General features: G+C 38.1%; 1 protein-coding gene and 1 pseudogene across 1 annotated transcript in view; one reads left to right on the top strand and one right to left on the bottom strand.

Annotated features, from left to right (window-relative positions):
* LOC112427406 (small regulatory polypeptide of amino acid response) overlaps window positions 1–27730 on the bottom strand; it is a 47126-nt gene that overhangs the window by 12083 nt on the left and 7313 nt on the right. The window lies entirely within an intron of this gene.
* Window positions 418–25898, top strand: LOC139358051 (NADH dehydrogenase [ubiquinone] 1 alpha subcomplex subunit 5 pseudogene; annotated as a pseudogene).

Here is a 27730-nt window from a genome sequence, read left to right as displayed (position 1 = left end):
GTTATGGTAGCCCGTGGTCAGTGATCTTTGATATTACTATTGTAATTGTTTTGGGGCACCATGAACTGTATCCATATAATATTATTCAATAAATGTTGTGTGTATTCTGGCTGCTTCACTGACTAGCCCTTCCTCCATCTCTCTTCCTCTCCTAGGGTTTTCCTATTCCCTAAGACACAACAATATCAAAATAAAGCCAATAAATAATCCTATAATGGCCTCTAAATGCTCAATGAAAGGAAAAGTCACGTCTCTCACTTCAAATCAAAAACTAGAAATTATTAACCTTAGTGAGGAAGGCATGTTGAATGCCAACACAGGCTGAAAGCAAAGCCTCTTGCGCCAAGCAGTTAGCCAACTTGTGATTGCAAAGACAAAGTTCCTGAAGGAAACTAAAAGTCCTACTCCAGTGAATACATGAGTGATAAGAAGGCGAAACAACCTTATTGCCGGTATGGAGAAAGTTTGAGTGGTCTGGATAAAAGGATAACCAGCCACAACATTCCCTGAAACCAAAGCCTAATCCAGAGCAATACCCTAACGCTCTTTATTTCTATGGAGGCTGAGAGAGGTGAGGACGCCGCAGAAGAAAAGTTCGATGCTAGCAGAGGCTTAAGGAAAGAAGCCATCTTGATAACATAAAAGTACAAGGTGAGGCAGCACTTGTACTTTTGTGATGTTGAAGCTACAGCAAGTTATCTAGAAGGTCTACCTAAAATACTCGATGAAGGTGGCTACACTAAATAACTGATTTTTAATGTAGATGAAGCAGTCTTCTATTGGAATAAGATGGTATCTAGGACTTTCACAGCTAGAGAGAAGTCAATGTCCGGCTTCAGAGCTTCAAAGGACAGGCTGACTCTCTTGTTAGGGGTTATTGCAGCTGATGACTTTATGTTGAAGCCAGTGCTCACTTACCATTCCCAAAATCCTAGGGCCCTTAAGAATTATGCTAAATCCACTCTATTGATTTATAGATGCCTGTGCTCTATAAAAGAAAAAACAAAGCCCAGATGACAGCACATCTGTTTACAGCATGGTTTACTGCATATGTTAAGCCCACTGTTGACACCTACTACTCAGAAAAGAAGATTCTTTTCCAAATATTACTGCTCATTGACAATGCACCTGGTCATTCAAGAGCTCTGATGGAGATGTATAAGGAGATAAATGTTGTTTCCATGCCTGCTAACACAACTTCCATAATGCAGTTTATGAATCAAGGAGTAATTTCAATTTTCAAGTTATCTTATTTAAGAAATGCATTTTGTAAGGCTATAGCTGCCATACAGAGTGATTCCTTTGATGAATCTGGGCAAAGTAATCTTTTGTGAAAGGAAGGCTCAATCGACATGGCAAAATTTATTAACAACTTATTTTTAAAAATTGCCACAGCCACCTCAACCTTCAGCAATCACCACCTTGGTCAGTCAGCAGCCATCCACGTGAAGGCAAAGCCCTCTACCAGTGAAAATATTACAAATCACTGAAGACTCAGGTGATCATTAGCATTTTTTAGCAATAAGGTTTTTGTTTGTTTGTTTTTTTGAGATGGAGTCTCACTCTGTTGCCCAGGCCAGAGTGCAATGGTGTGGTCTCGGCTCACTGCAACCTCTGCCTCCGGGGTTCAAATGATTCTCCTGCCTCAGCCTCTGGAGTAGCTGGGACTACAGGTGCATGCCACCACACCCGGCTAATTTTTTGTTGTTGTTGTATTTTTAGTAGAGACGGGGTTCCGCTATGTTGGCCAGGCTGGTCTCGAACTCCTGACCTCATGATCCACCCGCCTCAGCCTCCCAAAGTGCTGGGATTACAGGTGTGAGCGACTGCACCCAGCCAATAACGTATTTTTAAATTAAGATATGTACTTTTTAGACATAATGCTATTGCACACATAACAGACTACAGGATAGTGTAAGCATAATTTTTTATGCACTAGGAAACCAAAAAATTGATGTGACTCACTTTATTGCAGTGATTTGGAACTGAACCTGCAGTATCTCCAAGGTACTCCTGTGTTGCAAATGAGTAAAACAAAAAAAAAAAAGTGTACTATTAGGAGGATACTCTCTTAACATTATTAAAAGGAAAATATCTCAAACCAGTAGTCAACATCATGATTAATGGTAAAAAAAAAATAGGCCTGTAATCCCAGCACTTTGAGATTCCCAATGAAACCAGGAACAAGCTAGAATGCTTACTTCCACCATTTTTAGTTAGCTTAATACAATAACAACATATAATAAAAGGTAGAAATATTGGAGATGATCTGATTATGTATCTAGAAAACTTGAAATAATATGCTGGAGAACTATTAACACTAATAAGAGTTAATTTAAACATTCAAATTTTTAAATAAAACTTAATTTAAAATTTTTACCAAGAGCAGTGGCTTATGCCCACAATCTCAGCACTTTGGGAGGCTGAAGTGGGCAGATCACTTGACGCCAGGAGTTCAAGACCACCCTGGCCAACATGATGAAACCCCATCTCTAAATAATAATAATAATAAATTTAGATTCTAAAATTAAAAAAATACAAAATCAGTGATTTTCCTACATAACAGTAATAACTAATTCAAAAACAGAATGAAGGCATTACTGATATTTAAAACAAAAAATATAAAACTTCTAAAAACAAACAAGAATAAATTTAACAAGAGATGTGGAAGACCAACATGAACAAAAGAAAAAGCAGCTCTTCACTGGCAGCTATGAAAGAAGACCTAACTGAAGCGCCACACTGTGTGTCTGAAAGGGAGGAGCCCGTATTATAGTCCAGGCTACACTTCAGTGGATATGGCTCCTGTGAGACTTGCAAACAACCTGCCACAAGCATCTGTTAAATAAATTCTTATATGCTATAGAGGTAATATTTTTGAAAAGTATTAATATACTTTTTTTGAGATAGAATCTTGCTCTGTTGCCCAGGCTAGAGTGCAGTGGCATGATCAGAGCTCACTGCAGCCTCGACCTCCTGAGCACAAACAATCCTCCTGCCTCAGCCTCCCAAGTAGTTGGAACTCCAGTTGTGTGCCACCACGTCTGGCTAATTTTTTTATTCTTTGTAGAGAGGTGGTCTCGCTATGTTGCCTAGACTGATAACCTGCTTTTTAAAGTTACTTTTCCAAATATGTAAGTTTCTTCCTAGTTGTTGCAGAGCATTCGCCTGGAGAGAGAGTTGAATTATTACAAAAAGAATGTAAGGAGAAGGAGTTTAATATGCATGCAATCTTTGACCTTCAAAATTGGCCTTTGCCCTGCAAGTCAAGCCAGTTTCCTAAGAGGATTTTCCAAATTCTTTTTTCTCTCCTTTTCAACATACTGAATCAAGAACCAAATAAGGACCCAGCCCATGCAGATCTCCCATAATGTAGAAAGCTCCCCTATTCCACATGCGACAGCCATGTAGCTGAAGTTTGAAGCTCTAGGGTAGACGGAGGCCATGATATCCAGGCCTGGGAGAAGCCTGGTTCCTTCTGGCCCCAAGGGATGATGGGAAGGAGAGAGAAGAGAGGCATGAAGTACAAAATGTGTGTGGCAGCTACTAGGGAGCTTCAAAAATAAATGGAGAAGGCTACAGGAAGACAGGGCTACAGGTGAATACACTGAGGCACTGATGTTATTTGGATGGGGAGTATGGTCTACAAAATCTAGGTATTCATGAAAATGTGACCTCATTTGTACATGCAGGGCGGTTAGTGCTGGCAATGTTTGTGTTACACATATAAACACACACAGACAGAAGTCTGAAGAGCTACATGATGCAATCTTAACAGGGCTTCCTCTGAGCAGTGAGTTTGCAGGTGACTGCTTTTTATTTGGCATTTCTACATTTCTAAAACTTGCAACAATAAACATTTTACTTGTATAATAATGAAAGCAACAAAAGTTATAGCACCTTTAGAAAAATATTCAGAAAGCACGCCCACCAAGTAGAACAGGTCTGCATCCCAGCCAAGTGATCCACCCCATTCACCAGCAAAGAGAGCAGCTAGACCCCAGAATAATAAGCTTCATTGGTGTCATTTTAAAGATGCCGACCGGGCGCGGTGGCTCATGCCTGTAATTCCAGGACTTTGGGAGGCCGACGGGGGCGGATTGCCTGAGCTCAAGAGTTTGCAACCAGCCTGGGCAACACGGTGAAACCCCGTCTCTACTAAAATACCGAAAAATTAGCCAGGCGTGGCGGCGTGTGTCTGTGGTCTCAGCTACTCGGGAGCCTGAGGCAGGAGAATTGCTTGAACTCGGGAGGCAGAGGTTGCCGTGAGCCGAGATTGCGCCACTGCACTCCAGCCTGGGTGACAGGGAGAGACTCTGTCTCGAAAAAAAAGAAAAAAAAAAAGATGCCAACAAGTGGAAGAGGTGTCCTAGATTCGCTTTCCTTGGGGATGTGTGGGAGCTGATTAATGCGAGGGGACTGCTTCTCCCACCCTCCCTGGACAGCGTGTCCATGGGCTTTGAGACATGTACATACAGTAAATGCAGTGAACTTTCTTGAGCCTAAGTTTGCCCTCATGCACAAAGAAGGAAGAACTGGAGAGAGATTGAATCTGTGCAGTCTAAGGTTTATTGCTCTCTGGATTTTCAAGTCTCTGTAATTTTCTGAAATCATTATCTAAAGATAATTGTGACACTTAGAATTATATTCATTGATGTGACTAACATCTGTTGAACTAGACTCTGTGCCTGGTGCTGAGGCTGGGTAGAAAAAAGACAATCCATGCCTTCCAAGAGCTTTTTACCTAGGACTGGAGACAGAAATGTAAATTATTACAACACACTGCGTAAATTCTGGGACCTAAGTGTTCACAAAGAAAGCACAAAAGAAGTCATTTATAAGCAATAATCTCTTTTCCTTTTCCTCCCTATTTTAATAATTGCTAGAATAATTACACTTTCAAATGTATCTCATTTAAATCTCACAACAAACGTATTGTCCTGACATTACATAGGAGGCTTAGAGAGTTAAAGCTCTCACTGTTGCCGGGCACGGGGGCTCACACCTGTAATCCCAGCACTTTGGGAGGCCAAGGTGGGTGGATCACGTAACGTCAGGAATTCGAGACCAGCCTGACCAACATGGCGAAACTCCATTATCTACGAAAAATACAAAAGAATAGCCGGGTGTGGTGTCCGGCACCTGTAATCCCAACTACTTGGGAGGCGGAGGCAGGAGAATCGCTTGAACCTGGGAGGCAGAGGTTGCAGTGAACCAAGATCGCGACACTGCACTCCAGCTTGGAGGATACAGTGAGATTCTGTCTCCAAAAGTAAACAAATAAATAAATAAAGCACCCACTCTGGGTCACGCAGTAGTAAACGACAGAGCCAGAATCAAGTGCAGACCTGCCTGACCCCAAAGCCTGCCTCTAACCCAGAACAACATTGTGCTAGACTGAGAGATGTAACTGAACATGATGCTTCACTCAGAAAGCTTGCTCTCTGATGGGAAAAAAAAGTCATGTCTCTGAGAATCCACAGGAGAGAAAATCAAAACACAGGCATAAGAGGATAATAAAGAGGAAAAGGAGAGAAGCTTTCAAGTTCTTTTGTCCTGAAATTTGAAAAATCTCCTGATTAAACTTTTGTAGAACAATGTTCAAAGAGATAATAATTTCCTGAGTGGGTTTTCAACCTATCCTACACACACGTAAAAAGAAACACTTCTAAAAAGTAGACAATAATAAAAAAATGTTATGGGGAGATGGTTGGATAGACAAATTGATATGTGATAAATGTAGCAAGCAGTTAGCAATTGTAGAGACTAGTGTTAAGTATACGGCTATTCAACTGTACAATTCTTTCAACCTTTCTGTGTGTTTGAAATATGTTTGAACTTTTCCCTATGTTTCAACCTTTCTATATGTTTGAAATATGAAGAAAACACACAAAAAATATTGGGAGAAAAAAGTAGACAATAGTTGTGGGAGAAAGTAAGTGAACAGAGCTTTCTAGTGCTGTCCAATATGGTACCCACTAGCCACATGGCTATTGGTCACTTGAAATGTGGCTAGTCTGAGTTAAGATTTCTGTAAGTTCCAAGTCTTTGCTGTTGTGAATAGTGCTGCAATAAACATACGTGTGCATGTGTCTTTACAGCAGCATGATTTATAATTCTTTGGGTATGTACCCAGCAATGGGATGGCTGGGTTAAATGGTATTTCTAGTTCTAGATCCCTGAAATGCCAACAATGATAGACTGGATTAAGAAAAAGTGGCACATATGCACCATGGAATATTATGCAGCCATAAAAAATGATGAGTTCATGTCCTTTGTAGGGACATGGATGAAGCTGGAAACCATCCTTCTCAGCAAACTATCGCAAGGACAAAAAACCAAACACTGTATGTTCTCACTCATAGGTGGGAATTGAACAATGAGAACACTTGGACACAGGAAGGGAAACATCACACACCAGGGCCTGTTGTGGGGTGGGGGGAGGGGGGAGGGATAGCATTAGGAGATATACCTAAAGTAAATGACAAGTTAATGAGTGTAGCACACCAACATGGCACATGTATACATATGTAACAAACCTGCACGTTGTGCACATGTGTCCTAGAACTTAAAGTATAATAATAAAAAAAAAGATTTCTGTAAGTATAATATACACTCCAGGTTTCAAAGACTTAGTACACAAAAGAATGTAAAACACGTCATTAGTAACTTTTAAATCTTGTCTACATGTTAAAATAATCGTATTTTTGATATATTTAGTGAAATAAAATGTTATTGAAATTCATTTCACCTGTTTCGTTTCACTTTTCTAGTGTGGCTACTAGAAAATTTTAAATTCTGTTGCTTGCATTGTATTTCTACTGAACAGTGGCACACCTCACACCTAGATGAATCAAATGTAGACACTGATCTCAGAGAGCAGAAGGTCTAGGTCCTGTGGACAAAACAAGCCTAAAAATCATCAGATGACTTCAGCACACTGTAATCTCAGTGACTTTCTTGCTTGTGGATGTCCACTAGGTGTGTTTGGATTAGGCTTGGGGCATAACTACCTTCCTAGAGAATATTTGGAAATATGTGGGGGCATCTGGCGTTATTGGGATGACTGGGTAAGTATTTAGTGTGCAGGATCCAAGCATGACAAATATCCTACAATGAGTGTGATGGTCCCGTTGGAGGAAGACTTGTCCTGCCCAAAACATCAGTAGTGCATCTGCTGAGAAACCCAAAAGTAGAGGGAAAGTAACACTCCCCTTTCTTTCCTCTGGTTGAGGACTCTGAGGTCTGTTCTCCATCCCACATTGGGGCAATATTATTATTTCTTTTTATTTATTTATTTATTATTTTATTTTATTATTATTATTATTATTATTATTATTATTTTGAGATGGAGTCTCGCTCTGTCCTCCAGGCTGGAGTGCAGTGGTGCGATCTCGGCTCACTGCAACCTCCGCCTCCTGGGTTCAAGCGATTCTCCTGCCTCAGCCTCCCAAGTAGCTGGGATTACAGGCACCTGCCACCACACCTGGCTGACTTTTTTTGTATTTTTAGTAGGGATGGGGTTTCACTATGGTTGACCAGGCTGGTCTTGATCTCCTGACCTCAGGGGATCCACCCACCTTGGCCTCCCAAAGTACTAGTATAGCAGGCGTGAGCCACCGCACCTGGCCAGCAATATCATTATTTCTATGGAGTCAAGAACAAGGAACTTCTTGGGATACTGAGTCACATAATCCAATTCCATGCCTCCTTAAGGGTAAGAAAAACACCTGGGACAGTCAGGAACACCCAAGGGATTGACTTGCAGGAAACCTGTCTGATTATGGAGATTGCCAATAGCAAGTTTCAATTAACCCAGACTAATTGGGCTTCTGGGAGGCTGTCCCCAGAGCTCAGCATGCCAGCCTCCAGCATCAGACCCTAAAGTGCCACGGTGGCAGAGCATTTCTGGGGATGGTACCCAATGAAAATGAGTCACTTCTCTGGTCTAATCTCAGGAGCTGGAGCTATGGGAGTTGGAGAGTGTGTGGGTGTCCCGTGTAACTCAGGTTGAAGGACTTGGAGTTCCCAAACCTCAGGAAATCCCAGAAAGCTTTGGTTGGGGAACAAGTAAGGGTGTGAGGACTCAGACAGGAGAAGAGGATCATTGTCAGCTTGTGAAAGGATCAGAAATCCATTCCCAGGAGGAGGTTCAGAGGTCCAGGCAAGAGATGATGGATACCCATGTCACAGCAGTGGCAGAGAGAGCAGCAGGTGGAACAGATTTCAAATCCATATCTATTTTTGAGATGGAATTAAAAAGACTTTCTGAGTCATTTGATGAGGAGAACAGAAGCAAGAGCCAAGCATAATTCCTACGTATCTGGATTGGGCAACTGTGTGGTAAAACAGGCAGGAGTAACTTTTGGAGAAACTTGCCAGTGCAGGCGAAGAGAGAGATGAGGCAGCAGCTGAAAGAGAGAATTATGCCAAAGATTTTTACTGTAAAGGTAAAGAAGATTGAGCTTTATATTCTCAGTAGAGTCACCAGAGGAGAGGGTCAGGACTCGCAGAATGAGGTCCCCAGAGAAGGGAGAGGGATTAGAGTCAGGGAGAGGTGGAGTAGGATGTTTTGAGGTTGATGTTTTGTCTCAGTACCCAATGTCATGAGTCTCCTGTTCTCTAGAACCTTGACACGACCCTCCTTGGGCCTCACTTCTCTCTCTCTTTATACCCATATTAAATTTTTGTTTTCTTGAGACAGGGTCTTGCTGTGTCACCCAGGCTAAGTGCAGGGGCACGATCATGGCTCACTGCAGCCTTGACCTCCTGGGCTCAAGCAGTCCTCCCACCTCAGTCCCCCAAATAGCTGGGACTACAGATGTGTGCCACCATGCCTGGATGTGTGTGTGTATGTGTGTGTCTGTGTGTGTGTGTATGTGTAGATAGGGTTTCACCACATTGTCCAGGGTGGTCTCGAACTCCTGGGCTCAAGCAATCTGCCTGCCTCGACCTCCCAATGTGCTGGGTGGGATTACAGGCGTGAGCCACTGCACCTGGCCAAAAAAAAAAATTTCTAAGCCTATGTGCTATGTACTAGAAAAGTCTAAAACACAAGACTAGTTACAGAAAAGTGGAAAGCAAACGGATACAAAAGATATATAATGTAGGCTGAGTGCAGTGGCTCATGCCTGTCGTCCCAGGACGTTGGGAATCTGAGACAGGAAGATCACTTGAGGCCAGGAGTTTGAGACCAGCCTGGACAACATGCCAAGACCCTGTCTCTGCAAAAAAAAATTTTTAATTAGCCAGGCATAATGGCATATGCCTGTAGTCCCAGCTACTCAGGAGGCAGAGGTGGGAAGGTTGCTTGAACCCAGAAGGTCAAGGCTGCAGTGAGCCATCTTCATGTCCCTGTACTTTAGTCTGTGCAACAGAGCAAGACTCTGTCTCAAAAGAAAAAAAAAAAGGAAAGAAAAGAAAGAAAGAAAAAGAAAAAAGGAATATAGAGCAAATACTAATGAAAACTGGTATAATTATATTAATAACAAACAAAGTAAATTTTAAGGCCAAATGAGATAAAGAGAGTCTGTATGTAAATATAAAAGATAATTTTCACCAGGAAGCTATACCAATTCTAGTCTCATATGCACCGAAAACATAGTCTCAAAATATGTAAAGCAAACACTTATAGAACTATCAGGAGAATTTCACAAATTCACAATGAATAAAAAAATTCTAACACATATCTTTAAGTAATTCAGAACCAAAAAGTCAGTAGATATTTAGATTTAAACAAATTAATTATAAAGTTTGAACAAATGAACATATACACAAACATTACCCTCAACAAACAAGATACATTATTTTCAAGCACACAGAATATATTTATGAAAAATGACCAGAAATCAAGTCATTAAGCAAGAATAAAAATGTTTTTTCCTATTGCTGCTATAACCAATAACAGAAAGAAAAAAACTTTTTAAAGATGGTATCATACAAACCACATTCTCTGACCACAAGGAAATTACATTAGAAATTCAGCTAAAATCAATTTTAAAAAGTAAAAGGTTTACACAAAAATATTATTTGTTGAGAAATTAAGAAATAAACACTTCTGAAATAATTAAAAGAAGTAACAGCAGAAATTAGAAATTACTTGGAACCTGACAGAAACAAAATACTATATGTCAAGCTCATAAGATTAAATGAAATCATCATTTATATTGAGAAAAAAGAAAGTCTGGGATTTAATGAGTTTAAAAATTGAAAAAAGACAAACAGAATAAATACAGGAAAATAAAAGAAAGGAAATAATTAAAATAAGAGCAGTTAACAAAACCAAAAATTGATTCTTTGAAAAGACTAATAGAATTAAGAAAGTTCGGGAAATATTTATTAAGAAACAAAAAGAAACCAGGCACAGTGGCTCACATCGATAATACCAGCATCTTGGGAGATAGAGGTGGGAGAATCACTTGAGCCCAAGAGTTCAAGACCAGCCTAGGCAACACAGTGAGACTCCATCATCACAAAAAAAAATTTTTTTTAATTTTTTTAATTAGCTAGGCATGATGGCACCTGCCTGCTGTCCCAACTACTAGGGAGGCTGGGGCAGGAGGATCATTTGAGCCCAGGAGTTTGAGGTTGCAGTGAACTGTGATCATGCCACTGCACTACAGCCTGGGTGAGAGAGCAAGACCTTGTCTCAAAAGGAAGAAAATAAAATAAAATAAAGAAGGAAAGAAAATAAACAAAAAGAGTGAAAGCACAAATCAAATTTTTTTTTTTTTTTTTTTTTTTTTTTTTGAGACGGAGTCTCACGCTGTTGCCCAGGCTGGAGTGCAGTGGCGCGATCTCGGCTCACTGCAAGCTCCGCCTCCTGGGTTCACGCCATTCTCCTGCCTCAGCCTCCTGAGTAGCTGGGACTACAGGCGCCCGCCACCGCGCCCGGCTAATTTTTTTTTGTATTTTTAGTAGAGACGGGGTTTCACTGTGGTCTCGATCTCCTGACCTTGTGATCCGCCCACCTCGGCCTCCCAAAGTGCTGGGATTACAGGCTTGAGCCACCGCGCCCGGCCAAATTTTTTAAAAAGGATATCACAGATACTTCATATATTTTAAAACAAATGAAAAGATATAGCAAGAGGAAGGAAGGAAATAAACACTGGAGTAGAAACTGATGAAATAGAGAATAGAAAAACAATAGAGAAAATTAACAAAATCACAAGTTGGATTTTTTTTTCTTTTTCTTTTTTTCTTTTTCTTTTTTTTTTTTTTTTTTTTTTGAGACAGGGTCTTACTCTGTCACCCAGGCTGGAGTGCAGTGGCACAATCTCAGTTACTGTAACCTCCACCTCCCAGGCTCAAGTAATCCTCCCACCTCAACCTCCTGAGGAGCTGGGACTATAGGCCTACAACACCATGCCCAGCTAATTTTTGTATTTTTAGTAGAGACGGGGTTTCGCCATGTTGGCCAGGCTGGTCTCGAACTCCTGACCTCAGGTAATCCACCCACTTCAACCTCCCAAAGTGCTGGGGTTACAGGTATGAGTCACCGTGCCTGGCCAAGTTGGATATTTTTTAAAATTAACTAAATTTCAAATCTTTAGCTACATTAACCAAGAAAAAAAGAGAAAAGACTCAAATTACTAGAACCAGAAATGAGAGACATCACTACCAATCTTACAGATATAAAAAAAAAAATTATAAAAACACTATAACGATTGTGTACCAAAAAAAAGTAGATAACTTAGATGAAATGGACAACTTTCTAGGAAGGAAGAAATTACCAAAACTGACTCAAGAATAAATTAAAAATCTGAATAGACCTATAAAGGGTAATTTAAAAATTACTTTTAAAAGCTACCCTACAAAGAAAAGTACAGGCCTACATAACTTCACTGGTGAATTTTACCAAACATTTAAAGCATTAATATGAATGTTTCACAAACTCTTCAAAAAATTAGAAGCAGATACCAAGAACATTTAATGGAAAAAGAACAGTGTTTTCAAGAAATGGTGCTTGGACACCTGGATATCCAAATGCAAAGAATAAAGTTGGACACTTACCATACACCAAATACAAAAATAGAATGAAAGTCTAAATGTAATAGCTAAAACTATAAAATTCTGGGAATAAAACATAAGCTCAAATCTTTATGATCTTGACTTTGGCAATGGAATCTTAAATATGATACCGAATACACAAGCAATAAAAGAAAAACTAGATAAATTGGACTTCATTAAAAATAAAGTTTTGTGCTCCAAATACACTATTAAGAAGTGAGAAGAGGCCGGGCATGATGGCTCACATCTGTAATCCCAGCGAGGGATATTTCGGGAGGCCGAGGAAGATGGATCAACTGAGGTCAGGAGTTCAAGACCAGCCTGGGCAACATGGTGATCCCCCATCTCTATTAAAAATACAAAAATTAGCCAGCGAGGTGGCATGTGCCTGTAATCCCAGCTACTCGGGAGGCTGAGGCACAAGAATCGCTTGAACCCGGGAGGTGGAGATTGCAGTCAGCCAAGATCATGCCACTGCACTCCAGCCTGGGCAACAGAGCGAGACTCTGCCAACAAAAAAAGAAAAAAAAAAGTGAGAAGAGAATCCAAAGAATGGAAGAAAATATTTGCAAATAATATATCTGATAAGGGACTTATATGTGGAATATGTAACTGTTACAACTCATTAATAAGAAGACGAACAACCCAACTTAGAAACAGGCAAAGGATTTGAATAGACATTTCTTCAAAGAAGATATAAAAATGAACAATAAGCACATGAAAAGATGTTCGATGTCATTAAACATCAGGATGCAAATCAAAACCACAATGAGATACCACTTCACACCCATTAGGATGACTAAAATCAAAAAGTCAGGTGATAGTAAGTATTGACAAGGATGTGGACAAGTCAGAAACCTCATACTGTCCTGGTGAGAATGTAAAATTGTGCAGCTGCTTTGGAAAACAGCCTGGCAGTTCCTCAAAAGGTTAAACAGAGTTACCACATGACCCAACAATTCCACTCCTAGATATACACCCAAGAGAAATGAAAATCTGTGTTCACACAAAAACTTGTACACAAATATTTATAGCAGCACTATTTGTAATCGCTAAAAGTGGAGACAACCCAAATATCTATCAACTAATGAATAGATAAATAAAATGTAGTATAGCTGTACAATGAAATATTATTCAGCCATAAAAGGAATGAAGTATTGATACATGCTAGAACATAGATAAACCTTAAAAACAACATGCTAAGTGGAAAATCAGTTACAAAAAAACATATATTATATGATTACATTTATATGAAACTTGAAGAATCAGCAAATTTATAGGGCTAGAAAGTAGATTAGTGGTTGCTTAGGGATTGGAGGATGGGGGCACAGGAGGATAGCTACAGGGTACCAAATTTCTTTTTGAGGTGATGAAAATGTTCTAAAGTTGCTTGTGGTGATGGCAGTTCGACTCTGTGAATATACTAAAAATCTTTGAATTATACTCTTTATTTTATTTTATTTATTTATTTGTTTGTTTATTTTTGAGATGGGGTCTCACTCACTCTGTTGCCCAAGTTGGAGTGCAATGGCGCAATCTTGGCTCACTGCAACCTCCGCCTCCCGGGTTCAAGCGATTTTCCCACCTCAGCTTCCTGAATTGCTGGGATTACAGACCACCATACCTGGCTAATTTTTGTGTTTTTCTTTTTTTTTTTTTTTTTTTTTTGAGACGGAGTCTTGCTCTGTAGCCCGGGCTGGAGTGCAGTGGCCGGATCTCAGCTCACTGCAAGCTCCGCCTCCCGGGTTTACGCCATTCTCCTGGCTCAGCCTCACGAGTAGCTGGGACTACAGGCGCCCGCCACCTCGCCCGGCTAGTTTTTTGTATTTTTAGTAGAGACGGGGTTTCACGGTGTTAGCCAGGATGGTCTCGATCTCCTGACCTCGTGATCCGCCCGTCTCGGCCTCCCAAAGTGCTGGGATTACAGGCTTGAGCCACCGCGCCCGGCCATTTTTGTGTTTTTCATAGAGACAGGGTTTCACCATGTTGGCCAGGCTGGTCTCGAACTCCTGATCTCAGGTGATCTGCCCACCTCAGCCTCCCAAAGCGCTGGGATTACAGGTGTGAGCCACTGCAACAAGCCCTGAATTATACACTTAACATGGCTGAATTGTATGGTATATCTCAATAAAGTTTTTCCTCCCCAAAAAAAACAAAAAAGAAAATATAACAAATTAACTTGAAAACCTAGATGAAGTAGAAAAAGTCCTAAAAATACATAATTTGCCTAAACTGATTTGTGATATGACAGAAAACTTATAACCATTTAAAAAATTGTCAGTAGTTAAAATCCTCCCACAAGGTGAACACTAGTTGCAAATAGGTCCAACTTGCACAAACTATCCCAGTATAGAAAAATATTATAAGCTAGCATAACCTTGAAACCAAAACCTGACCAGACCCTATAGAAAAGGAAAATTATGAGACAACAGCCTTTATGAATATATATGTAAATCCTGAAAACATATTAACAAATTAAATCCAGGAGTGTATGGAAAACCTTATAAATCATGACAAAGACAGATTTCTTCCGGTAATACAAAGGTGTTAGAAAATCAATTAACATAATTCATCATATTAAAAAAAACAAAGAAGAAAGATTACATTATCATCCCAATAGATGTGAAAACTAGTGGACAAAATTTAACATTCATTTATGATTTTAAAACTCTTAGAGAAAAAAATAAAATGAAGAACAGTAATATATTATGTCTTCATTTGGGTGAAAAATAAAGGGAGAATGTGTGTGTGTGTGCGCGTGTGTGTGTGCGTGTGAGTGTGATGACTGTCGTTACAGTGTCCAGAGCGGAGAACTAGGTTATGAGGTGACCTGAGTGGAAGGGAGAGTTTGTCTACATATCCTTTTCTGCCTTTTGAATATTGCGTCGCAAAAATGAACAGACTATTAAAAATAAATTTTAACTTAACAATTAAATTACATTTGTAAAAAATGCTTAGCAAATTAGGAATTGAAAGAAACTGTCTTAACCTGATAAAGAATATCTAAATCAAACATCACTGATATTTGCAGCTGGGCATGCTGGCTCATGCCTGTAATCCCAGCACTTTGGGAGGCTGAGATGGAAGCATCCCTTGAACCCAGGAGTTCAAGACCAGCCTGGACAACATGATGATATCCTGTCTCTACCAAAAACATTTTTTTTTTAATTAGCGGGACTTGATAGTGTGTGTCTGTAGTCCCTGCTGCTACTCAGGAAGCTGAGACAGGAGGATCACTTGAGCCCGGGAAATCAAAGCTACAATGAACCATGATCATGCCACTGCACTCCAGCCTCGGTGACAGAGCAAGGCCCTGTGTCAAATAAATAAATAGACAGATAAATAGATAAATAAAAGATACTTGAAAGCATTAAAGATCAAGAGCAAGACAAAACTGTAATCCCAGCACTTTGGGAGGCTGAGACAGGCAGATCACCTGAGGTCAAGAGTTTGAGACCACCCTGGCCAACATGGTGAAACCCAGCTCTACCAAAAATACAAAAATTAGCCGTGTATGATGGCACATGCCTGTACTCCCAGCTACTCAGGAGGCTGAGAGGCAGGAGAATCGCTTGAACACGGGAGGCAGAGGTTGCATTGAGCCAAGATCACATCATTGCACTCCAGCCTGGGTGACAGAGACTCTGTCACACACACACAAAAAAAAAAAAAAAAAGCAAGACAAAGATGGCTGCTCTTACCACTTCTTTTCAACATTATTCTCAAAGATCTTAGCCAGCACAGAGGCATAATAAAATATGTAAAAAGGAATACGGATTGAAAAAGAAGAAACAAACCTGTCATTATTTGCAGATGATGTTTGTCTACAAGAATATCCAAAATAGATAAATTACTACAATTAATGTGATAGTGGAGCAATAATCCAGGTCTTAAAATCAATAAACAAAAATAACAAAAATTAATTGCATTCTAGTATAACAACAATAAACCCTGAAAATGTTATTTCTAAAATTGATCCTATTTACAATAACATTAAAATATAAAAAACAGCTGTTCCAAAAATAACAAATGTACAGAACCTTTTAATGAGAAAATTTTTTTAATTTAATGAAATACATTTAAAGAAAATGAAAGTAAAAGGAGCAATATACCATGTTTATGGACTGGAAGACTCAATATAAAAAAGATATAAGTTATCTCAAAATTGCTTTATAGATTCAAATCAATTCCAATCAAATTTCTGAAAAGTTTTTTTAGAATTTGTCAAGCTAATTTTAAAATTTGTAAGCAATCATCAAAGCATTCTTGTAAAGAGAATACGAAAGCAGGGATATTTGCCTTACCAGATAACAAGAATTATCCTAAAGCTCTTGTAATCAAGACGGTACAATATTGCTGCAATGATAGACAAATCGCCCACTTTAAACAAAGAACTCAAGGGCCAGGCCCTATTCTTTCCATTCTATCCGCTTGGAATTTCTATTATCTGGATTTGAAATGATGAATATATCTTTCACATTATCTAACATTTCTTTCCATATATTTCCCTTTTTATATCACATTTGGGAGTATTGGTCAACTTGACCTTCTGGCTTGATAATCTACTCCTCAAGTGAACACATTTGAGGAGTGTATTATCATTAGAGGAACTAATTCACTGAGGTTTTTTGTTTGTTTTTGCCTTTATTTCAACAATCAACAGAATCTCTAATTGGTTTTTGTTTTCATATGAACTTATTGTTCCATGGATGAAAAATCCTTTCTTGTCCTTCCAGTGGTATAAATCACACTTCTTTCAAAGTCTTGTTTACTTTATTCATGGTTTTCTTCAACGTTAGTTTCTCTTTGTTGGATTTGGTTTCTCACTTTTATGATGTTAGTTTTCCTTCGGCGTGTGCTTATTCTTATTGTCAGGTTTATCTTTTTATTTAACGTTCCATATTGGCCTGTCTGTGGATGTGGTTTTCATTGACTATCTTCAGAAATTATAAATGGGAGGATATTGTTTGTGCCCCTCATCCCTTCAGAGATTTCTCTGAGTTTCAAGTTCAAGCATTGGCAATGACTGACTCCGCTTAAGGGCAAATATCTGTCATGCTCACTGCTTCAACCTGCCCACTTGCTGCAAATTAGAGTCCCTAACCAGCCATCATGACGGTTGCCCCAGGTCCCTCCTTCTTTTCCTTGTAACTGTTGCCTCTGAACTAAGAACGCCTCCAGAACCACTCCCCTTATTGCAGTAATCCCTTCCTTACTCTGTTTGGCTGTGGTTTCTTCCAACATTTCAATCTCATCTGCTTACCATTTTTCAGGAATTCCTGAACATTTCTTGTTGGCTGGTAGCACTTTCTCTTGCTTTTCAGCACTGTTAAGAATTTATTTTCTAAAATACCTAGGAATAAATTTAGCCAAGAAGATGAAAGATCTCTGCAAGGAAAACTATTAACCATTGATGAAAGAAATTGAAGAGGACACACAAAAAATAGAAAAAAAACCTCATGTTCATGGATGGAAAGAATTAATATTGCAAAAATGACCATACTACCAAAGCGACCTACATATTAAATGCAATCCCTATCAAAATACCAGAGACGCAAGATCTTACTTTCTGGACCAAATTTGGGACATAAGTTTCTGATTTATAAGTTTACTGATATGAAAAGCCATCCAAATTCATAAAAGTGAAACGACATTTGAGGGTTTCCCCTCATTGAAAATGACATAAAGATAATTATAAAGCTTAGAGAAAGGGACAAGTCAGTGAATGGACTGCTGGATTCTGAGAGAGTAGATTCTTTTAACATACATATGGTCTCTTTCCTCAGGGTCTCCTAGCAAACAGAAACTAACAGAACCCACAGAGGCAAAACAGATGGTTACATAACTCGGGCACACAGATTTTATGTCTACCAGATTCCTAGATCTGTGATCCTGCTGCCATAGGGAACTCCCTGGGCCTGAGCCCTGGAGCCCAGGATTTCACAGCTATTCCAAACCCCATCCCCAAAGATCACAGAGAAGAGCCTGATGGCCACCAGGGGGAGCCCAGAAGCTGATCAGTTCACCTGAAATCAATCCAGCATCCATGCGTGACAAGAATAAAACATAGGAAAGAAGAAGGGTTTATCCCAGAAATAAAAAGATAATTCAACATTAGGGAAAAAAAAAAAACACGTTAATATAAATCACTTTATTAACATATTGAAAGGAGAGGAGCCATGTGGTCAGGACAAAATAAAAGACCTGAATTGATGGAAAGACAAAAGACAATGTTCTTGGATGAGAAAACTTGATTTTGTAGTGATGTCAATTCTGTCCCAAATTAGCCAATAAATTAAAAGCAAAATCCCAGGAGAATCTTTATGAAATGTGACAAGCTGATTGCAAAATTTATCTGAAAAAGAAAATGTGCAAGAACAGCCAAGAAATGATTCAAAAAGGCTGGTAAGAGAGGATTTGGCCTAGCAGATATCAATATAAAGCTATAAATCACTATAAAGCTATAGTAATTAAAACAGTGTGACATGAGGACAGAAAGAGACAATAAAATTTCTTTAGAACATAACACTGGGTCCAGAAAGAGACTAATAAATTTGTAAGAAATTCATATATGAGAAAGGTGGCATTTTTTAAATCAATGAGAAAAGAATGACCTTCATAATAAATTTTATTGTGGCAAGTAAATAAGCTTACTTATCCTACCTCAGTGACTCAATAAGTAAATTCAAGATAAAATAAAAGTTAAATTGAAAAGTAAAACTTTTAAATCATTAGAAGAAAATACAAAAAGGAGACTGTACTTAAAACCTTGGGGATATTACACAAGAGACAAAAATGAAAAAGAAATTTGCTACCCCAAATAATTAAACTTCTATATAACAAAAGATATCATACACAAATAAAAAAGGTAACTGAAATAAAATGTTTGCCACATATGTAATACACAAAGAAACACTATAGAGAATATATAAAGAACTTCTAGAAATCAATATTTTCAAAATTAGAAAAATGAGCATAAAATATGAAGAGATAATCAACAGAAGAAAAATGTTAATAGCAAAAAATGACAAATAGAATTATTCTTAACATTTTTAGTGATCAGGGAAATGTAAAATAAAACAGCAAGATATCCTTTTTCACCCATTGTAATACAAAATGTAAAAGACTGAGGCCGGGTAAGGTGGCTCAAACGTGTAATCCCAGCACTTTGGGAGGCTGAGGGGAGGAAAATCACTTGAGACCAGGCGTTCAAGACCAGCCTAGGCAAATAACAAGACTCCATCTCTACAAAAAAATTAAAATAATCATCAGGGTGCACTGGCAAGCTCCTGTAGTCCTACTTATCCTACTTACTCGGGAACTGAGACGAGCGGATCACTTGCGCCCAAGAGTTCAAGGTTACAGTGAGCTATGATTGCACCACTGTGCTACAGCCTGGGCAAAAAGGCAAAATTCTGTCTCCTTAAAAATTTGATTTAATTTAATTTAAATTTTAAAATAAAAAATAAAAGACTGATAACACCCAGTATCAGTCAGGATATGGAGAAATGGGTACTGTTGTATTCTTGGTGGAGATTTAAATTAAGACAGCATTTCTGAGGGCAATTTAGGGCATCTTTCAACAATTTTAATAAACATACCTTCAATCCAATAACTTGCTGTCAAAATATCTATCCTAGAGAAGTATTTGTACATGTGCCAAAGAGTCATGTAAAATGATATGATTTGCAGCATTGTTTGCATGGCCAAAGGAAACATTAGATATAACCTAAATGTCTAACAACAGGAAATACTCAAATAAGCTATAATATATTCACACAATAGAATATTACATGTAACTTTTTTCTGTTGCTTGTTTTTGAGACGGAGTCTCGCTCTGTCGCCCAGGCTGGAGTGCAGTGGCACAATCTCAGCTCACTGCAAGCTCTGCCTCCCAGGTTCACACCATTCTCCTGCCTCAGCCTCCCAAGTAGCTGGGACCACAGGTGCCCACTACCACGCTCGGCTAATTTTTTCTATTTTTCAGTAGAGACAGGGTTTCACCGTGCTAGCCAGGATGGTCTCGATCTCCTGATCTCATGATCCGCCCACCTCGGCCTCCCAAAGTGCTGGGATTACAGGCATGAGCCACCACACCTGGCCCTACATATAACTTTCAAAGAAACAATTACATAAAAATATCTACGGTCAGGTGCAGTGACCCACCCCTATAATCCCAGCACTTTGGGAGGCCGAGGCAGGTGGATCACCTGAGGTCAAGAGTTTGAGACCAGCCTGACCAGCATGGTGAAACCCCGTCTCTACTAAAAATACAAAAATTAACCAGGTGTGGCGGTGCATGCCTGTGGTTCCAGCTACTTGGGAGGCTGAGGAGAATTGCTTGAACCTGGGAGCCAGAGGTTGCAGTGAGCCGAGATCACACCACTGCACTCCAGCCTGGGTAGCAAGAGGGAAATTCCATCTCTCTCTCTCTCTCTCTCTCTCTCTCTCTCTCTCTCTCTCTATATATATATATATATATATATATATATATATATATATATAGTGTGTGTGTGTGTATGTGTATAAATATATATATATATAGAGAGAGAAAGTGTGTATGTATATATATACACAAGACATGGTATATTGTTAAAAGCAAGCCTCATATATTAAAGAAAGACACAGAGGATTTTAAAAGACTCAAAACTTTTAAAAATAAAAATATACGATTTTTGAAATTAAAAAAATCAAATGGATGAATGAATATGATATCCTGGATTGGATCCAGGAACAGAAAAAGGATGTTTGTGGGAAAACTGGGAAAATTTGAATAAGCCTATAGTTTAATTAATAGTGCCAATTATGTTTAGTTGTGCCACTGCTAATTTCTGAGTTTTGATAAACATTTCATGGCTATATAAGATGTTCACATTAGGAGAAGCTGGTTGAAAGTTATACAGGAAATCTACATCCTATCTTTAGAACTCTTCTGCCAATCTAAAATTATTTCAAAATTTAAAACAAATTTCAAATGTATTAGATGACATTAATAGCAGACTAGAACCTGCAGCAGAAAATATTAGTAAACTTGATACCATAGCAATATACATTAACCAAATAAAATAAAAATATATATAAATAAATAAAGTATCAGTGAGCTTTGGGACTTCAAGTAGCCTAATATATGTACAACTAGAATCTCAGGAAAAGAAGCAATGGACAGAAAAAAAAAAATGGGAAAAAAATGATCAAAATTTTTCCAAACTTAAAAAAAAAGCCTACGAAATCATAGATCCAAGAATCTCAACAAAGCCCAAGCAGAAGAGCATGAAGACAGCGACACCAAGGCAAATTATAATACGATTGCTTTAATCAGTGGTAAAGAGAACATCTTAAAAGCAATCATAGAAAAAGACACGTTATATACAGAAGAACAAACATAAGAATGACGGCAGTCATTGTCAGAAACAATGCAAGCCAGAAGACAGTGGTGCAGTAGCTTCAAAATGCTAAAAGGAAAATTCAGCTGTCAGAATTCTATACTGAGCAAAATACCTCTCAAAACCGATGTTAAATAAAAATATTTTCAGACATACAAAATTTGAAAGACTTTATTACCAACAGACCAGATCTATAAGAATATTAAAAAGAAGTCCTTCAGGTGGAAGAAAAATGTTATCAGAAGGAAATACCTATCTATACCAGGCAATAAAGAGCTCTAGAAATGGTAAATAGGTGAATAAATATAAAATATTTTTACTCTAATTTTTAAACCTTTTAAAACATAACTTGGATGTGGCCAATAAGAAGCTAATAAATTTTTTAAAGGAAGGAATATATAACATAGTTGACTATTGGAAGCAAAAGTAATAAGGTATTATAGAATTTTAACAGATGTGGAATTACAATATATAACAACAATAGCTCAAAACCCAGAAGAGGCAAAGTGAAAGTGCACTGTTGCAACATTTATATACTATAGGTGAGGTGGTATTATATTAATTAAAGGTAGATTAAAAGGGGAACAAATAACAGATGGAACAATAGAAAACAAACAGCAAGATGAAATATTTAAATCCAACTATATCCCTGGTCATTTTTAATGTAATTTGTGTAAGCATCTAAATTAAAGGACAGAGATTGTCTGATTAATTTTTTAAAGATCCAGCCAGTCACGGTGGCTCACGCTTGTAATCCCAGCACTTTGGGAGGCCAAGGAGGGCGGATCATGAGGTCAGGAAATCGAGACCATCCTGGCCAACATGGTGAAACCCCGTCTTTACTAAAAATACAAAAATTAGCTGGGCATGGTGGTGCATGCCTGTCATCCCAGCTACTCGGAAGGCTGAGATGGGAGAATCGCTTGAACCCAGGGTGGAGGTTGCAGTGAGCTGAGATCGCGCCACTGCACTCCAGCCTGGCGACATAGCAAGACTGCATCTCAAAAAAAAAAAAAAATTAAAGATCCAACTCTATATTAATAGCAAAGTAGATATTAGAGCAAAAATATTAACAGGGATAAAGAGGGTTAGTTGAAAATGACAAAGATGTCAATTCGTCAGGATAACGTAACAGTCCTAAAAGCTTATATATCTAATGACAGAGCCTCAAAATACATAAAGCAAGACCTGACAGAACTGAAAGGAGGAACAGACAAATCTGTAATTGCAGCCAAAGATTTCAACATCCCTGTCTCAGTAGTTGAAAAATAAGTAAACAGAAAATTAGTAAGAATATAGGAGACTTGAACAATACTTTCATCCAACTTAATTGATATTTATAAAACCCTTCACCCAACAACAGCAGAACACCATGGAAAAAGACAGCTAAGGAGAATTCTCCTGAGGTCAAAACAAACCTCAAAGACTGGCCTCAAAAATACTCCTGCCCAAATGTAATTGGATCAGACTGTGGTGCAATGTATTCCCCAGCACATGATCAAAAACAATAAAGCAATCAGATGACAATGTGTGGAGCCTAACACTGGGTGTGATACCAGCAGAAGTAGATACTTTTACAAATAGATCAGGAAAAGCGACAGTCAAATGGCTCTGCTAAAACCACTGTTATCCCAGGGTGAATGTGCACATATGCAAGGCTACAGTCTCTAAGGAAAGACAGAGGCTTCATGCTGTGGGATAATAGACTAAATTAAATAGTCTAGCCAAGTCAGTAGTAAAGAAGTAAAAAATAACAAAAGCAAGCTACAAAGAGGGGTGGAAGATCGATATCTAGAGTGGCTACCATATATTACCAAAAATATAAAGTTTCAACAAAAAAATTATGAGTCATGCAAAGGAACAAGAAAGTATGCACACATGAAGGGGGAACACAGGCAAGAGAAACTGCCAGCCAAAGGCCTCAAGTCATATTTAGCCAATGAAGATTTCAAGCATCCACTATAACTATATTCAAAGAATTAAAGGAATTCATGCTTAAAGAACTAAAGGATCTACATATTTAGTGCAACCCCTATCAAAATCCCAGTGATGTTTTTGCAGAAATAGAAACATCCATCCTAAGATTCGTATGGAATCTCAAGGGACCTTGAGTAGTCAAAACAGCTTTGAAAAATAACAAAGCTGAAGGACTCACACTTCCTGATTTCAAAACTTACTACAAAGCTACAGTAATCAAAACAGTGTGGTACTGGCATAAAGACAGACACATAGACCAATGGAATAGAATGAAAAGCCCAGAAGTAAACCCTCATATCAAGTGATTTTTGTCAAGAGAAATTAGACTATTTATTTAGGAAGGGACAGTTTTTTTCAATAAATCATGCTGGGAAAATTAGATATCCACATGCAAAAGAGATTCTTTTGTAGTGCCAAATACAAAAAAAAAAAAAAAAAAAAAAATCAAAATGGACAAAAGACCTACCAAAAACTATCAAACTTTTAGAAGAAGTCACAGGGCAAAAACTTCATGAATTTGAATTTGGCAATAATTTCTTGGATATGACTCCAAAGGCAGAGGCAAAAAAAGAGAAAACAATCAACAAATTAGACTTCATGAAAATATTAAAATGTTGTGCATCACAAGACTATGTCAACAGAGTAAGAAGGCAACTCACAGAATGGGAGAAAATATTTATAAATTATATATCTGATGAGGGATTCACATCCATAATATAGAGAGAACTCTTAAAACCCAAAACAACAACAACAAAAGAAAAACAGTGCTATTAATAAAAGGGCAAATAACTTAAATAGACATTTCTCCAAAAATCTATACAAATGGATAATAAGCACATGAACAAATGTTTATTACTAAATCATTAAGGCAATGCAATCAAAACTACAATGAGATAAGATAGTCCATCTCACCCATTAGAATGGCTGCTATAAAAAAAAAAAAAAAAAAAAAAAAAAACCAGAAAATAACAAGTGTTGGTGAGACTATGGAGAAATTGGAACCCTTGTGCACTGTTGGTGGAAATATAAAATGGAAAACAGTATGGCAGTTTCTCAAAAAATTAAAAATAAAATTACTATATGATCCAGCAATTCTACCTCTGGTGAGGGGTGGGGGAGTAAAGGAAGCTATGGTGACAATTTCTCATCAAATAGAGAATATTAATAAAGAGATAGAAACTATTTTGAATGGAAATTCCAAAATTAAATGTACAATAACCAAAATGAAAAATTCACTTAGAGGTGTTCAACAGTAGATTTGAATTGGCAAAAGAATCATCAAACTTGAAGATAGATTGATAGAGATTATATAATCTGAAGAACAGAAAGAAAAAGGGATAAAGAAAAATGAACATAGCCTTAGGGAAATGTGAAACACCCTTAAGTGTACTAACATATGAGTGAGATAGGATTACCAGGAGAGAAGAGAAAGAAATGAACAGAAAAAGTATTAGAAGATATAATGATTGAAAACTTCCCAAATTTGTTGAAAAACATTACACATTGAAAACTTCCCAAATTTGTTGAAAAACATTACACATCCAAGAAACTCTACAAACTCAAAGAAACCCACCCCAGACATATAATAGTAAAAGTGCTTGAAAGACAAAGAGAAAACATTGACAGCAGTAAGAGACAAATAACTCATCACATACAAGGGAATGATAATAAGATTAGCAGCTGACTTCCTATCAGAAACAGTGGAAGCCAAAAGACAGCAGGCTGACATATTCAAAGTACTGAAAGAAAAGCCTGCCAACCAAAAATATTAAAAACAGAAAAACTATCTTTCAAAAACCACGGCAAAATAAAGACATACCTACATAAACAAAAACTAAGAGAATTCATTGCTAGCAGACCCACTTTACAAGAAATACTAAAAGAAATCCTCTAGGCTGAAAGCAAGCAAATACAGATGGAAATTCAAATCCACGTGATAGAACAAAGAGCACTGATAAAGATAACTATATGATTATAAAAGGCAGTTTTAAGTGCATATTTCTTATTTCTTCTCCTATTTTTTAAAGAAATTATATAAAACATTATATATATAATTATATTCTTGGAGAAAATGTATACTCTAAAAATTACAAAATATTGTTGAAAGAAATTAAAGAAGATCCAATTGGCTCATCGGCACGGTCATGGCAGGTGTGCTGAGGAAGACCACTGGCCTTGTGGGATTGGCTGTATGCAAGAGTCCACACAAGACAAGCAGCTAAAATCAGTCTGCTAAAATGTAAGAGGCTAAGAATATTGTACACAAAGATCCTTGATGTTCTTAAGCGAACACCTAAAAAAGCAGCATATAGAAAGTATACAGAACAGATTGCAAATGAGAAGCTGGCTATAGTTAAAGCAGAACCAGACGTTAAACAATCAGAAGACCAACTTCAAGGTGTTCAAATAAAAGAGGTGATTCTTCAGGTTGAAAATGAACTAAGTCTGGCAAGAAAAATGATGCAGTGGAAACCATGGGAGATGTTCATGGAGGAGCCGCCTGCCAATCAATGGAAATGGCCAATGTAATTAATAAATGACTGATGGGTTGATGGGAAACTGAGATAATTAAATATTTTGTTATATTAAGAGCATATCCATATTATTGACATTTTATGATCAAGAAAAGAAATATAGAAAATATTTAAGAGACTTAAAATTGGTGATTATGGTAATACAGTCTTGTGAATCAATTTTTGATTTAAAAAGTATTCACACAAATTATTACAAAGGTGATATTTCTTAGAACAGAGAGGTCATGGAAAGATTTGAAAATTAATTTTTAAAAATCCTACAGATCTTCAGTGCAGAGGCCATAATCCAAAAGTAAAGTTTCTTTAGTAGTATCTTCAATACATCATTAATTTTTTTATCATCCTAAAGAAGAAAAGGTCCTTAATTATTATTGTCTAAACAAATTTATAGATCACTGTTTAAAGTAAATAGTAAGAGTGAATATTTTCAAATGTGATAAAATAGCACATAAAATTTGAAATTATAGTTAACCTCCTTAACTGTGATCTTACGTATGTAAAGTAAAATTTAAGTATATAATTAGGCCAAGTGCGGTGGCTCACACCAGTAATCCTAGCGTTTTGGGAGGCCAAGGCAGTTGGATCATTTGAGATCAGAAGTTCGAGACCAGCCTGACCAATATGGTGAAACCCCCATCTCTACCCAAAATACAAAAAAATTACCTGGGTATGATGGTGTGTGCTTGTGATCCCAGCTACTCGAGAGGCTGAGGTGGAAGGATCACTTGACCCCAAAAGGCAGAGGTTGCAGTGAGCCCAGATCACACTACTGCACCCTAGCCTGGGTATCAGAGCAAAACCCCATCTCAAAGAAAAAAAATTAAAATTAAAAATTAAAATTAAAATAGGCTAAAGAGCTGAATATACATTGCTCCAAAGAAGATATACAAATAGCCAATAAACACTTGAAAATATGTTCAACGTCATTAGCCATTAGAGAAATGCAAATCAAAATCACAATTAGATACCACTTCACTCTTACTATGACGGCTATACATATATAAATTTTTTTTTTGAGACAGGGTCTCACTCTGTCACCCAGGCTGGAGTAGGGTGGTATGAACATGGCTCACTGCAGCCCTCAACCTTCTGGGCTCAAGCTATTGTCCTGCCTCAGTCTCCCAAGTAGTGGGGACTACAGGCACATGCCACCACGCCCGGCTAATTTTTGTATTTTTTGTAGAGACGAGGTTTCACCATGTTGCCCAGGCTGGTCTTGAACTCCTGGTCTCAAGTGATCTGCCCACCTCAGCCTCCCAAAGTGCTGGGATTACAGGCGTGAGCCACCACATCCGGCCAAGACGGCTATAATTTAAAAAGCAAATAATAACAATTGTTGGTGAGGATGTGGAGAAATTGGAACCCTCATGTGTTGGGGAAATGTAAAATGGGAAAGTAAAATGATACTTTCCATTTTGGAAAATGGCAGTTCCCCAAAAATCTACACATAGAGTTTCTATATGACCCAGAAATTCCACTCCTAAGAAAATATTCAAGAAAGGCCGGGCACAGTGGCTCACGCCTGTAATCCCAGCACTCTGGGAGGCCGAGGCGGGCGGATCACAAGGTCAGGAGATCGAGACCACGGTGAAACCCCATCTCTACTAAAAATACAAAAAATTAGCCGGGCGCGGTGGCGGGTGCCTGTAGTCCCAGCTACTCAGGAGGCTGAGGCAGGAGAATGGCGTGAACCCAGGAGGCAGAGCTTGCAGTGAGTCGAAATCGCACCACTGCACTCCAGCCTGGGCGACTCTCAAAAAAAAAAAAGAAAATATCCAAGAAAAACGAAAATATACATCCACACAAAAACTTGTACACAAATGTTCG

Source organism: Macaca nemestrina, chromosome 14, assembly GCF_043159975.1.
Source record: "Macaca nemestrina isolate mMacNem1 chromosome 14, mMacNem.hap1, whole genome shotgun sequence".
Classification (NCBI taxonomy): Eukaryota; Metazoa; Chordata; class Mammalia; order Primates; family Cercopithecidae; genus Macaca; species Macaca nemestrina.
This window is presented reverse-complemented; position numbering and strand designations above follow the sequence as displayed.